We start from the raw sequence: 13,853 nt of genomic DNA, 5'->3' as shown, positions 1-13,853 counted from the left end.
AGGTTGCCCATTGGAAAAGGGAGAGATTGCCTAGCACTAGAAACGATACCACGCTCACTCATTTTCTCAAAGGGTTGGTGGTTAGAGCTGCCAGTCAACTGTGCTCCCTGCAGCAAATACTCTTGAAGGAGGTCTACATGGAAACCTTTATGGCTGCCACAGTCCTTGCCTTGTGCCACACAGATTCATTCTCCAGGCATCTTATGGACTTCTTTTCCTGAAAGAAAATTCAGAGGGAGGAGCTTGTTAGGACAAACTGCAGCCTCAGTTGCCATAGCTGATCTTGGATCTACAAGTAATGTTTATTCTTTCTTCCTTCACTCTCTATTCTAAATTCCCCTCATCCTCTGATATCATCTCTTGGGGTCTTGGTGGCTACTCAGTGAGGTGATCCAAACCTTCATTTCCAAGGAGTCTTGAGCCCAAGGTAATCATCCTTCTCAGATCATTGTTGCAGAACATGCCCACTCCCAGGTACAATGGGCAAAAGAATCCAAGAGGCACCCACGGGGATCATGTGCTCTATACACCTTTCTCCCTGCTCCCATTGTGTAAAAGCAGCTCCGTATCCTGCTGATCATTATTCCCCTACTTACTGGTTGCTCTTTTGATTTAAGAAGTCCAAAAATCTCTAGAGTCAGTAGTAGCTTGCTATTTAAAAGGACTCTTGCTGTTTCCTAGCAAGGGAGCACCATCTTTGGTGACCAGAACTTCAAACACTGCAGACCCAGAGTTTCAGTGTAGGAAGCAAAATGCTCCCTGTGAGTCACTGGGAGTAAAGAAAATTGGGGATTTTCCTACTTTAATCCCTTGGTTCCTGAAAGTATATATTCTTCGCACCTGGACACAGTTCCATACAGAATCCTATTCTGTATCTTGAAGGGAGGCAGCCCATCCTAACGGAGTACTGTTTCCAAGTTGGTCCTTCAACTCTTCTTTCAGTGGGCCATTCCAGAAACCTATGGTCAGCTACATCTGCGTGTATGTGATATGACCAGTGGATTCCATAGTCATGGGCCCATTCTTGGCTCTCTTTTGCAATCAAGTAGGTCCTCTGGTTAAATGCTTTATTGCATGGATCCTGTACCAATGGGTCAAGAATTCTGTAATCCCCAGAAGATCACAATGCCAGACAAAGTTCTTTGGCCAGGAAATGCAAAGCCACAGCCAGAATTGATATCCATCCTTGTGAGGACAAAACTGGTCATTATGGGATGGAAGGGGGTTGACATAATCAACTTTCCACCACCTGCTAGTTGGTCTCTGTAATATACATTCCTATGCAGCAAATTACTCTAAAATTTAGCAGCTTAAAACAACAAGCATTTATGATCTCATAAAGTTTCTGAGATTAGGAGTTCTGGGATCAGCTTAGGTGGGTTGTTCTTGTCCAGGGTCTCTCAAACTGTCATCTGGGGCTGCAGCGATCTGAAAGCTGGACCAGGGCTAGAGGGTCCATTTCCCTAAGAACGCTAGCAAGTCTTTTATGGCAGGACCTCTCTGTAGTGCCTTTTTTGGTGTCAGTTCCCAGAGCCTAGCTCAGTGTGGGGGAGATGCTAATATGTATTGATCAAATACTACACATCAGGCATTGTACTAGCTTTTTTGAATATGTTACTGATTGTGTCTTTGTAGCTGCTGCGTCAACTAGGGATTGTTATTTTGGGTAACACCTGAGGAAGCTGATACACAGAAAGTGGAAATGTGTTGCCCAAGACACACAGCTGAAGTGGTGAGATAGGATTTGGGTGCTGATAGTTTTGACTTCAAAACCCACCCTGCATGAGGAACTAAACTAGGTTGTATGTAATTCCTGCACTGTGGTTGCTCGTAAATGAACTCAGTTAGAACCTGAATTTGTTCCCAGTGTCTGTGTAGCCCTCTGGGATTGCCATGCTTCCTCTGACCCACTCCGTGGAAGTGTAAGAGGTCGTTCAGAGTGACCTGCACAATTAGAAGAAGAACCCATGTACTTTATATTAAGCTCAGAGGAGGAAAAAATCTCTTCTTAGTGTTTTCACAGTATGATCCTGTGTTTAATAACCCTGAACATGATAAATCAAGAGCATAAAGAAATCCTAATTACAACTGTCCAGGCATCTAGAGTCCGAGAATTAGCTACTTTGCTTTAGGAAAACGAGGGGAATATTAGACCTAACAGAGATCCCCTAGAACCACTGGCTCTAAGTTCAGATGAGAAGACTGAGCCCCAGGGAAGTGAGATGATGTACTTGAGGCCACACAGCTAGTTGATGAGAGAACCAGGAAAAGGATCCCATTCCCTGTCTCCCAGGAAAGAACTCTGGCCGCCCCGGACCACCCAGTCCAAGATGAAACATTAAGCCAACACAACACTTAGAAGAATAGACTGAAACACTAAAGGGTCTATCCTATTTTGAACTTCTTCTGTACTCTCCCCACTCCTCACCCCATAAAATGTCCACACTGCCCATAAAATTGTGGTTTAATAGATCATTGAGTAATGATTTGACTGAAATATGAGATTAGAATTTGCTTTAGGCATTTACAGAGGGAACGGGGAGGAGGAATATAGAAAGGAGCCCCGACCAGACATGATTCTCTCACAGATGACTACAATCAATTGTTGGGGGAAAATAAAGCATGACCTAGAGTTACTGAAAAGGGATCAAAAGCAGGCTGACTCTGGAGACAGAAGGATGGCATGGAGTGAGTGACTTGGAAGCAAGTAAAAAGCAGTGCCATGTTGGAAGTCCACAAAAATGAAACAAAACAAAACAAAAACAACCTACTAAAACATTTAAAAAAAAATCTAAAAACAAAACCAAGTGAAATCTACCATCTTCCTGGGCTGTAGAACCAGAGGACAGGGATAGTGTCCTGACCGGGAAGTGACGGAAAATGATTGAATGAGGCAGTCAGAGGCGGAGCCTGAAGTTCTAAGTACAAACTGCCCATTGAACTACCCAAGGGTGGGACAAATTCTAGTTAAGTAGGAAAAACTAAACTTAAATTTGAGCTACCACCCAAGAGCTAGAGTTTGCTATTTGAGTCTAATCAAATTAAATGCCGATTAAACAAAACAAACAGGCCATCAAATAAAACCACATTTCAGAAGAATATAATGAAATCTCAAGTCTCCAAATATACCATGAACATCTCCAGGATGAGTTTTAAAAATGACTCAACAGATGAAGAACCAGGAGTGTCAGGAATGAAGGAACCATCCCTGGCTTAGACCAGCTAATTTTCTCTTTCTTTTATTAGGTTTCTATATAACATCTCACTAATGCCACTAAAAGATGGTTTGTAGTCTTTTGAAGTAGATGACTTCCAAGGTAGTTTCTATCTCTGGCATTCTGCTAGCTTATTATTCAGTCTACACACTTGGGAGGGATCCCCCAGAAAGGCATCACTGCTCTATAATTTGTAGCTGATGTGTGTAATAGTGTGAGGCAGTGCTTCTCAAACTTTAATACGTACTCAAATCACCCAGGCTTCTGGTTAAAATCTGCTTCAGGCAGACTGGGGAGGGGCTTCGGGGTCTGCCAATCTAACAAATTTTGAGTAAAGCTGATACTGTTGGTTCCAAAATCACACCTTGAGTAAGTAGCAAGATTCTTAGGGACACAGTTTCATAGTGAAATTCAATAGCCAAGTACAATAGCCAAGTAGGGGTGGGGACTGCTGGATACTCTCTCGTAACTTTACAAAGCCTGTCTCTGAGAAATTTGGGTTTTAACTCAATGTTTCCCAAATTAATTTCACTACAGAATCTTCTTTTGAAAGAAAGTCCTATTACATAACAGAACAAGTGTTATAAAAAACATAGATTGGGGAAAGTTTTTTGTAAGGAGATCTTGAAAGAAATGCATAAATCTGTGTTTTTAATGTGCTTGCTCAATCCCCATTTCTGTGTTATAAAAAAAACCAGATTCTCAGATTTTTATTGAGAATAGTCAAATATAAGGCTTCCTTGAACTGTGCTTGAAATTTGAAATGTTAAAATGTTTGGAAACCATTTAAAGGAAATAAAGGAGTTGCCTTAACAAGATATGGTTGATGGTGCCAACTATGCTGGTCTAATCTAAAGACCTTGGGAAATACTTCCGGCTAGAAATACTCCATTGATTGAGTACGCCACCAATGATGAATTATTGCTCCAGGTTAACCTTTCCTTTATCTCCTGCTTTAAAATGAGTAGACTCCCAGAGGCTGAGTGTGGGGTCACTAACACAGTATTTGGGGAAGGGCTGCTATGAGCCCCTGTTCCCACAAGGGCAGTGAAAATCAATGAAACAGGTGGTGTCACTGCCTCCCACATCCAAGGCCAGCCCTTCTCAAAGTGTTCGCATGTATCCCTGACTTTCCTAACAGCCTGATGATAAAACTAGGGTGTGGTTTATCACTTCTGTTGACAAAGACATTGCAGCCCAGAGGATAAGTTATTTGTTTGAAGTCCTCTGTCTACTGGAAGAGTTAAGATAAAGGATAAAGAGGCCTAAGAGTTAATAAGCTTCTCTTATGTGCCAGGTACTTCAAACGCTTAATCGTTTAACTGTATTTTATATTGGAAAACTGAACTGTAAGAAAACTAGGCATTTGTCCCAGTTAATAAATGGGAGAACTGGGATTTAGGCCTCTCTGTTTGACTCCAAAGCATGCAGTGTGGTCACCTTCAATATTTCTTCATCTTTCTGAGATATTATTAGCTACAAGGCCCTGAAAATGAGGAGAAAACCTTCACAGGGATAATGAGGTGCAAGATCAGATACTTGCTATAGAGTGTTCTGTACTACAGAACTTTGCCCAGGGCCATCCTAGCATTTCATTGCATGGTTTCCTTTTTTTTCCCCCTTTTAAATATATTGTACAATATCTTGCACAAAATGATATTATTGCCATCTCATTATTCCTTAATGCTTTTTAATGAAGCACTTTTTTCACAGGGTGAATTTTTATATCATATATCTTAGAGAAACTCTAAAGATTTTTTTTTTAAGCGCACGACATACAATCTCTGTCTTGAGATGATCCAAACCACATCCCTCATCCCAACTTTGACTTTCTGGAGTCTTAAAAATATTCTTCCTAAGCAAAAACACTAGACAGTAGAGAAAGAAAACAATGAAACACTCCTTAAAACGTTTTATAAAAAATCCCAGACAGATAGTCTTCTTTGACAGACCAGACCTATAAATTTAGAAGCATATTGAGTGGGTCAGACCAAAAGCATGCACAGACCAAATTGTCCAGAATTCCCTCCAGTCCCAACATGATCCAAACAGGTTTAGAACAAATATCCTCTTCCTCAGCTTGAGAAATCCTTCCAGGATGAGAGCCTTTCAGCTACCTGCCCAGGAGGCCATTGGTACCATATCCTCATGATGTGATTTGCTATTTTCCATAGAATTTCACACTCTACATGTTGAATGTGTCTTATAGGTCATTTACAGTGCTCATTTATATTTTGTATTCTTTTATATTTTGCCAAAGTGAAGATACATGCACTGCCCACCAGTCAATCACTACGTCATTTTTACACTCCCATTGGGTACCAGCCTGGCCTATGGAGAACATATACCAGGCCCTGGGCTGGATGTTTCCACCTGTATCATCTCCACTGAAGTTAATAATTACAACAGTAGTAACAATAGCAAGCAGTTATTTATCTTATGCAGCAGGTACTGTGACAGATGTTTGTGTGATGCCCGATTTAGTGCTCACCATAATCCTGTGAGATAGACGAGGCTTCTTAAACCTAGTAGCCTGGGGTCATCAGCTGAGGAACTTTATGAAAATGAGTCCTCATCAAGACCTACTGAGTCAGAATCTCTGGGGTAGAAATATGCAGTCTCTATTTTTCAGTAGCTTTCCAGGGAATCATGAGGTACTCTGAGGTTAACCAGCTCCTGGGAAAAATAAGACAGATGTCGTTATCTTGGTTTTATTCATTGGAAACCAAAGCTCAGAGAGAATAGTGTGTCCAAGAGGCGCTGGCCTGTTACTGACTCTCCATTGCAGGCACCTTTGGAGCATCCTTAAAGGTCCCTTACAACTCAAAGTGTGGTCTGAAGACTGGTGGCATTAGCATCACCTGACACCAGATCTGCTAAGTGAAGAATCTGCATTTCAACTAGATTCCCCGGAAGACAGAGTTTGGGTAGTGCTGCTTTGGATCACTGAGCTAGAGACTGAAAACTGCATTTCCCAGGCTCTACTGCCAGCGAGCTTATTTAATTTTACCAGTGGGCAGCACTGAAGGAGATTGGAAAGGGGAAGGAAGGAGCAGCCATCCTTGTCCACCTTTGCAGAGGCAGTAGAAGGGACAGGGGATTTAAGACAGGCTATTGTGGGCTCAAGCCACATGGGTGATGTTTGGCAAGCTTCAGGGTGAGTGAGGGCTTCTGGGTTCCCACTCACAGCAGTGGCACAATTCAGTAACAACCGCTAACAGTGGCTGTGGCTGGGGCACAGGTCAGGGTTCATGGGGTGGTAATACTCACTGATTTGGGCAAAAATCTTCTCTCTTTTGCTTCTCCAGCCCTTCCAGCACCATTTGCAAACATTTCCCTGCATTAAGTCCCTCTTCACTTGAAATAGCAAGAGTGGTTCTCTTTCCCTATTTGGACATTAACTGATAACCGTTCTGCACCCATACAGCCATTCTGTTTTTTCACTTTCAGTACAACATACTATAAGTCAACACTGTATTATAAAGTAGGTTTTGTGTTAGATAATTATGCCTTACTTAGGCTAATGTAAGTGTTCTGAGCACATTCAAAAAGTAGGTGAGGCTAAGCTATGATATTCAGTAGGTTAGATGTATTAGGTGCATTTTTGACTTAACCATATTTTCAGTTTATGATGGGTTTATAGGAACATAACCCCACCATAGGCTGAGAAAGATCTGTATACCAAAAGCACTGCACAATAAGGAGTTCACTTAGGTAGGGTGAGTGGGCGGTCTTTGCTATTCATTCTTTTATCTACTCAAAAATACATACTGAGAACTGATTCAGTGCCAGCACGTAGGATAAGTTCTGGGGATACAAAGTTGAATAAAACATAGCGCCTGCTACCATGGAAAGAAGATTCATAGGCAATTAATTAAAGACAATGTAGTAAGTTCAAGGTTGGACCGACTTCTAAGGATGGGCCAAATTTCACATGACTGCTTATCCAACAATTATGAAAAAACCAAATAGGGTGGCATTTAGGGCTGGTACATCAGAGGACAGGAAGTCCTTTGTGAGAATAAAAAAATTACCTCTGGGTAAGGAAACCAGGTATTGACTGACCTACTTCCCTGAGATTCTTCCTGTACTATTCATGTATTTATTCATTTGTTCATTCAATTAATAGCACTGAGTGCTTGATAGTAGGCCCTCTCTATACTTTGGGAATGAAGCACTTGAGTAAATAAGAGGGATTTGATCTCATGGAGTCTTTCATTTTTAAGGGAGAGACAGTCACTATGCAAGTAAACAAACACGAGTGTTTCATTTTATGAGAAGTACCCGAAGAAAAGGAGCATGGAGCTGTGAGAGAGTGCAAGTGGACAGGATGGGGCATTTTAGGGACACTTTTATTACAGGGGATATTGGTGTAGAAGCCATTGTCCTTGTCCGCAAGGAGGACACAGTGAGTCTGAAGACAATGCTAAAAAGTGGGTCAGGTTACAAGTGCTGCCTGTGAGAACACAGCTCATGTGTTCTTGAAGCTAGCACTGTCTCTCCATCAAAGCACGGGTACAGCCAGCATCCAGAGTGCATGGTTCTTCAGAGCAGGGGTTGGCTTTTCTTTAAAGCTCCATTCTTTACCATTGACAGTGGAAGAGGTGTGGTAATGATGCCATGATCGCAGACACTGAGAGTCTCCAACCTGTCAGTTTAATAACCTGCAAAATGGGTATAGTAACTCCCAAGTCGCAGAAGTATTGTGAGAGTTGAATTCTGTATTTGGTGCATGCTGTGTAGATTACCTGGCTTACAGTGGTTAAGCAGTAAACATTCACTGAATTGATTCGCATGACATGCACAAGCACCCTGATGTCAGAAGTCATTGTGATTTCTTACAAAGTGATTAACTTCTCTCAGAACTGACGGTGGAGTTGTATGTGAGACAGAGTTTCTTCTCCTTCATCCTTGGTTCGCTGGACTGAAAATGATGGAAGGAATGGGTGGGTCTTCCTCACGGAATAGAGGGCTTTCTGCTGGCTAGATTGCCTCTGCCTGGTTGCCATTTCGCTTGTGACCAGCTCTATGCTCAGCCTGATCTGTGAGGACCTCGATTTGCCAATGTCCCTCTGAAATCGTATTCCCCAGAACTAAGCAGAGCCCTCTGGCTTGCGTCTAGCCACAGCTCAAAGTGGTTACACTGTCACAAGCCCCTGGATTCTATGCCAAACTTCTAGATACGTAGCCTCAGAGGGCATAAGGTTATTATAAGCCATATTGGACTACGGATTCCCGTTACACTGGTCGCCAGTTAACCCTCATACATTGCACGTGTTATGTTAGGACACCAAGACCTCCACCTTCTGCTTCTACATGTAAGGCTTCCACCCATTTCAGGTCTTCATGTTGATTTCTGCCAGGTTCCTCTAGACCTAAGGAGGATCCTTGAGGAGACATGGTATTTATTCATGAAATCACTCCTAGAGCTCCGCACATGAACTGGAATATATGAAGTGTATATGAAGTATATACTGAAATACACACTCCTGGTGTGTATTTATTAAATAAATATTTTAATTAGTACAAAAGTAAAAAGTGCTTAGTTTTATAAAAACAATAGAATATATGGTACAGTCAAAAGAAGAAAACAAAAATGACTCATAATTCCATGCTGTTACATGTCACCTCCAAATAGTATCAAATTATTTGTATTTTTAGGTAACTCGAATTGTCTTACTTAATGTATTATTAATATTCTTTATGGCAACAAACAATTCTTACCACATCATTTGAACTATCTGTAAAATAACTCATTACATTGAAAGCCTATAATTTATTTAAGAGAATTTATTTAAGCAAATGAAATTGTTGAAACTTCAGATTGTTTCAGGGTTTTTATTTTGTTTGCTTTTTTTCTCTTTTTTTACTATTTTAAACATCTCTGTACATTCATCCTACCAAATATCTGATTATTTCCTTAGTGTAAAGTCCTTGAAGTGGAAATCTTGGGTCAAAGATAATGTTTATTTTTAAGATTTTAAAAATATATATTTGTTGTCAGTTTGCCCTTCAAAAGCATGCACGACAATAACCTTCTCTTTGTGCCCTTCCTGGGAGCAGATAAAAGAGGGTGAAATAGAGTATATGTCACCAAATTGTTTGGAAGATTAAGTAAATTAATATATATTAAGTGCTTAGATAGTTATTGGTGCATAGAAATTACTCAAAACAAGGTAGCTGTTGTTACTACTGTTATTTTTGCTTTTATGTCTCACATATATGACGCCAACTTCAACTGGCTTTCTATGCTAATTTAGTTCATCTGCTGTAACAATCGTTTCTATTTCTCATCCCATCAGTGAGAGAGAGAAAGGGAGAGAGAAAGATGTTTGGAATTATATCATGTATCAAAATTAAAAGCTACAAACATTTAGGGGGCAACATCTTTCATTTTCTGTAGTTTATAGAATTCCCCTTTTTTCTCTGGGAAACTGGCTCTTGGAACCTTCATTCTCTTGCCCTACAACCACTTTTGTTTTGCTGCACAAAGTTATTCTGGGGTGGTCCCACTTGCTCTGCTGTTTTGGACCTATTAATTCTAACTCTCATCTTACTCTTTTCGGTATGCTTTTTCATTTGGTTGGAGAAATTTCTTTGGTAGCTTTCTAAGAAAAGGAGCATATGAAGCAAACTATGAGTGTCTGAAAATGTGTTTAGCTGGGAATAGATTTCTAGATTTAAGATAATTTCTTTGTTAATCTTTAGGAAGGCATGCTTCTGATGAGAAGCAATAAGCCATATTCATACGGCTTTATAGGCTTCACGTTTCTCTCTCTCTCTCTCATTCTCTCTCTTTCTCTCTCCCTCTCTCCCTCTCTTCTTTCTTTCCTCCAACCCTTTAGGAACTTTGTATCCTCTAAGCTGTGAAAATTGTCATGATCTATTTAAAGGTTCTCCCCCCGCCCCCACCCATTTTTCTTGTTACAACCTTAGAAGTACTTCCAATGAGAAAAACTACATCTCTTTTTAGCTCTGCAAAGTTATCATTTATTATTCACTTTATACTTCTACCCTCTCCCCTGCAATTCAGTCCTCTCCTTCTGGAATTCTTATAAGTTATATGTGGAGCTCCTATATCAGCAATTGTGTCCTTTGAGCTTTATTCTCATATGTTCCACCTATTTGTCTTTTTGGACTAAGTTTTGAAAAATGTCTTCAATTATATCTTCTGGTATTTTTTTTTACTGATTTTTCTTTTCTGTAATCCATAATTTAAAATGTTAAGAACTTTTCTTTGTTCTCTACTACATGTTGCTTTTACATAGCTTCAGTTTCTTATATTATAAATGTGATGTACCTTCAGTTTTCTCAGGAAATACTGCTAACATAGCTTTTTTTTCTTTTATTTAATTCTTTTAGTTATCTTGAATTGTTTACATTCCTCTAAGTTCAAGCTTCCTATTGATCTTGATCTTCATTTTTTTGGGATTTCTGTCCAAAATACAGAATTTTCTCTCCAAATTATTATACCAAGTATTTGGCAAGAATGTAGATACACCAAAACCCAAATACATTGGCAATGGGAATGTAAAATGATACCGCCACTTTGGAAGACAGTTTGGAAATTTCTTAAAAATGTAAACTTGCACTTATTATATGACCCAGAAATTCTACTCCTAGGAACCTATACAAGAGAAATAAAGACATATGCCCACAAAAATATATGAATATTCATAGAAGCATTATTTATAATAATCCAAACTACAAACAACCCAAAGCTTTATTAACTGTTGAGTGGATAAAAAATGTGATATACTGCATACAGTGGAACATTCACCAATAGAAAAGAATAAATAACTGATACAAGCTTCAACATGGATGAACCTCAAAAACATTACTCTAAGTAAAAGAAGCCAGGCACAAAATACTATATATGTAATATTTCCCTTGATATGAAATAGCCAGAAAAGGCCAAATTATAGATAGAAAACAGATCAGTGGTTTTTTAGGGCTGGAGTTGGGAATATTAACTGCAAAGAGGCATAAGGGGAATTTTAAATTTTTTAAATTTTAATTTTTTGTATATATATATATTGATTGAAGTATAGTCAGTTTACAATATTGTGTCAATTTCTGGTGTACAGCACAGTGCTTCAGTCATACATGAACATACATATATTCATTTTCATATTCCTTTTAACCAAAAGTTACTACAAGATATTGAATATAGTTCCCTTAGTTATAAATTATGAACTTGTTGTTTATCTATTTTGTATATATTAGTATCTGCAAATCTCAAACTCCCAATTTATCCCTTCCCACCCCCTTTCCCATAAGGAGAATTTTTTAAACGTAGAAATTTAAAAGAAACTGATCTGTGTTGATGGTTGCACAACTGTAAACATTTACTAAAAATTACAGATTTGTGTGCTTTCAATGGGTGGGTTGTATTTTTGTGAATTATACCTCCATAAAGCTGCTAAACAACACAAGGGCTGATTTTTATCTTAAGGGACGTGTAGTGATTAGCAAATGTATTTTATATTTTGTTGAAAGTAATGTTTGTGGTTAAGGAGTGCATCCAGTTTTCCACGTCTGGGACACTGCCATGGTCGCTTCTGGTCTGTGCTTTGGGGCATTTCACTTCATCTTCGTGACTCTCAGTTTTTTTCATCTGTGTGGTTGGAGAAGGTTGAACTAGGCCATTTCTAAAGTCTGTTCCATCTCTGACTTTGGACTGTTCTTCCAGCTGGCTTAGTTTTCTCCTTGATCTGTCTGTTAGACTCAGTCTGCTAGCAGATTTCCTACAGAGGTCTTTGTTGTCAGGTCAGGGTTTGCACCATCTTGTACATTCCTACCTAATCAAGAACTTTCAGAGAATATACTTCATCTGATTTCCACCATCTTGATGAGCTGGACAAAGTTAGCTAAAGACTGAGCAACACTCAGCCAATTTGTTTTAAGTGGATATGCTCATTTTTAAACTTATTTTTATATTAAAGATAATTTTATTGGACAAATTTAGCTTACCCTTCACATAGAGGCAGCATTCAAATTAAAACAGAAGTGATTTTTGCCTACCAGGGCTTGTTCGTCTAGTTCATGGACTACAGAGTAATATTGGAAATTATTTTGTTGCCATGGGTTAAAACGTGTAGAGTCATTCTTTTTTCTTTTGCTGACCCTGCCATCTCTTGATGTAGATATGATGCCCTTGTGAAGTACTAAAGGAGTGATTTGTGAAACTGCATTAGACTTTTATTTTGTAGTTATAGATCACAGCTTCTCCAACTTTAATGTCCATACAGAGTAGCTAAGGATCTTGTTAATATAGATGCTGAAATACAGTTATTTGGGGAGTGGACTGAGATTCTGCGTTTCTAACAAGCAGGTAGAATTTGCCATTGCTGTGAACCACGCTCTTAATGGCAAGGTGTTAGGATGAAAACAGAAACTGTGGAAGGGAAGGAGTTACAGGGGAGTTGCCTCACAGTAATGATAATGAGAAAAGTCTGTAAAAGGAGTAAGATGCCTCTGGGCACAGTAAATTCTCCATCAGTGAAGGCAGTCAGACAGAGGCTAGCAGGAATGTACTAGAAAGAATTAGTGGATGGGGTAAGTGATAGACCAGGAGACCTCCAGTGTCTCCTCTCACTGTGAGAATGCATACTTACGTTTTATTGTGTCTCTTCTGACCTTGAAATGTGTGTGTGTGTGTGTGTGTGTGTGTATCTCCACTGAGTCCTACAGAATTATTTATAATAATTTTTTCATGCTAATTATAAGCATTTTGGGGACCGTGCTTGTACGTGTGACCACTGTGTTCTAATTACAAGTTTATTGGTTGTGTGTGCCAGAAGCACAGTGGAGAACACGACAGACATGGCCTCTGCCTTCAAGGAACCTGTGGCATTATAGAAATAGGTCATTACAGCCGAGGGTGAGCTATGCTGTAACTCTGAATTGTGGTTGCTTTTAAGAGGCTGCTGGCCAAGACTTGGAGGCACCAGAAGAAATCCCGAGGATACTATGTTTAGCCTGAAATCGGCAGGAATATCCAGATTAAGAGGGAAGGGGAAGGCCATGCGCCAAGCCAAGAGGCCATTAGGAGTCAAGGTCTGGAAACAGAGGGAACATGAACCGTTGGTCCTACAGCACATGATGGAACTGAGATGTAGGTTTGCACAGATGGAAGGTGGAAACGACTCTCTTCTTGACCCAACTTTAGTCCAGCTCCACTGAGCCCTCTTCTGACTAGGCCTTGACCTTGGCCCTGTCCTTGCTGGGCCTGCATTTCCCCGTCATAGTGAGAGCACTACTTAGTGAAGTTAGTAGGAGTCTCCCACTCTTGAGAGCTGCTCACCCTCAATCACTGATCCAGTTCCTCATCTTCCACCCTTGATGTCTGATCGCTCTGACTTGCCTTCACCAAGATCAGTTTAGCAAGAATCCCCCTACACTTGCTCTCTTCTCTTGGTAATTTTCCATCCACTGACCATCCCCCCCCCCATCCTGATCCTTTGTTACAAATCACCTCTTTTTCTTGAATTCAAAACTGAGCTCCATTCTATACTGAAGTCTTCTTTCCCCTATTGCAATAGTTTTTTGAATAAAACCTATCTTTGCTTCTTTAACTGGTGTCTGGCTCTGGTTCTCTTTGACAAAGGGAAGAGACTGAGAGGTTGGAAAGGCAAA

Source organism: Vicugna pacos, chromosome 25, assembly GCF_048564905.1.
Source record: "Vicugna pacos chromosome 25, VicPac4, whole genome shotgun sequence".
NCBI lineage: Eukaryota > Metazoa > Chordata > Mammalia > Artiodactyla > Camelidae > Vicugna > Vicugna pacos.
The sequence above is the reverse complement of the archived record's forward strand: the minus strand, read 5'-3'. Positions refer to the sequence as shown.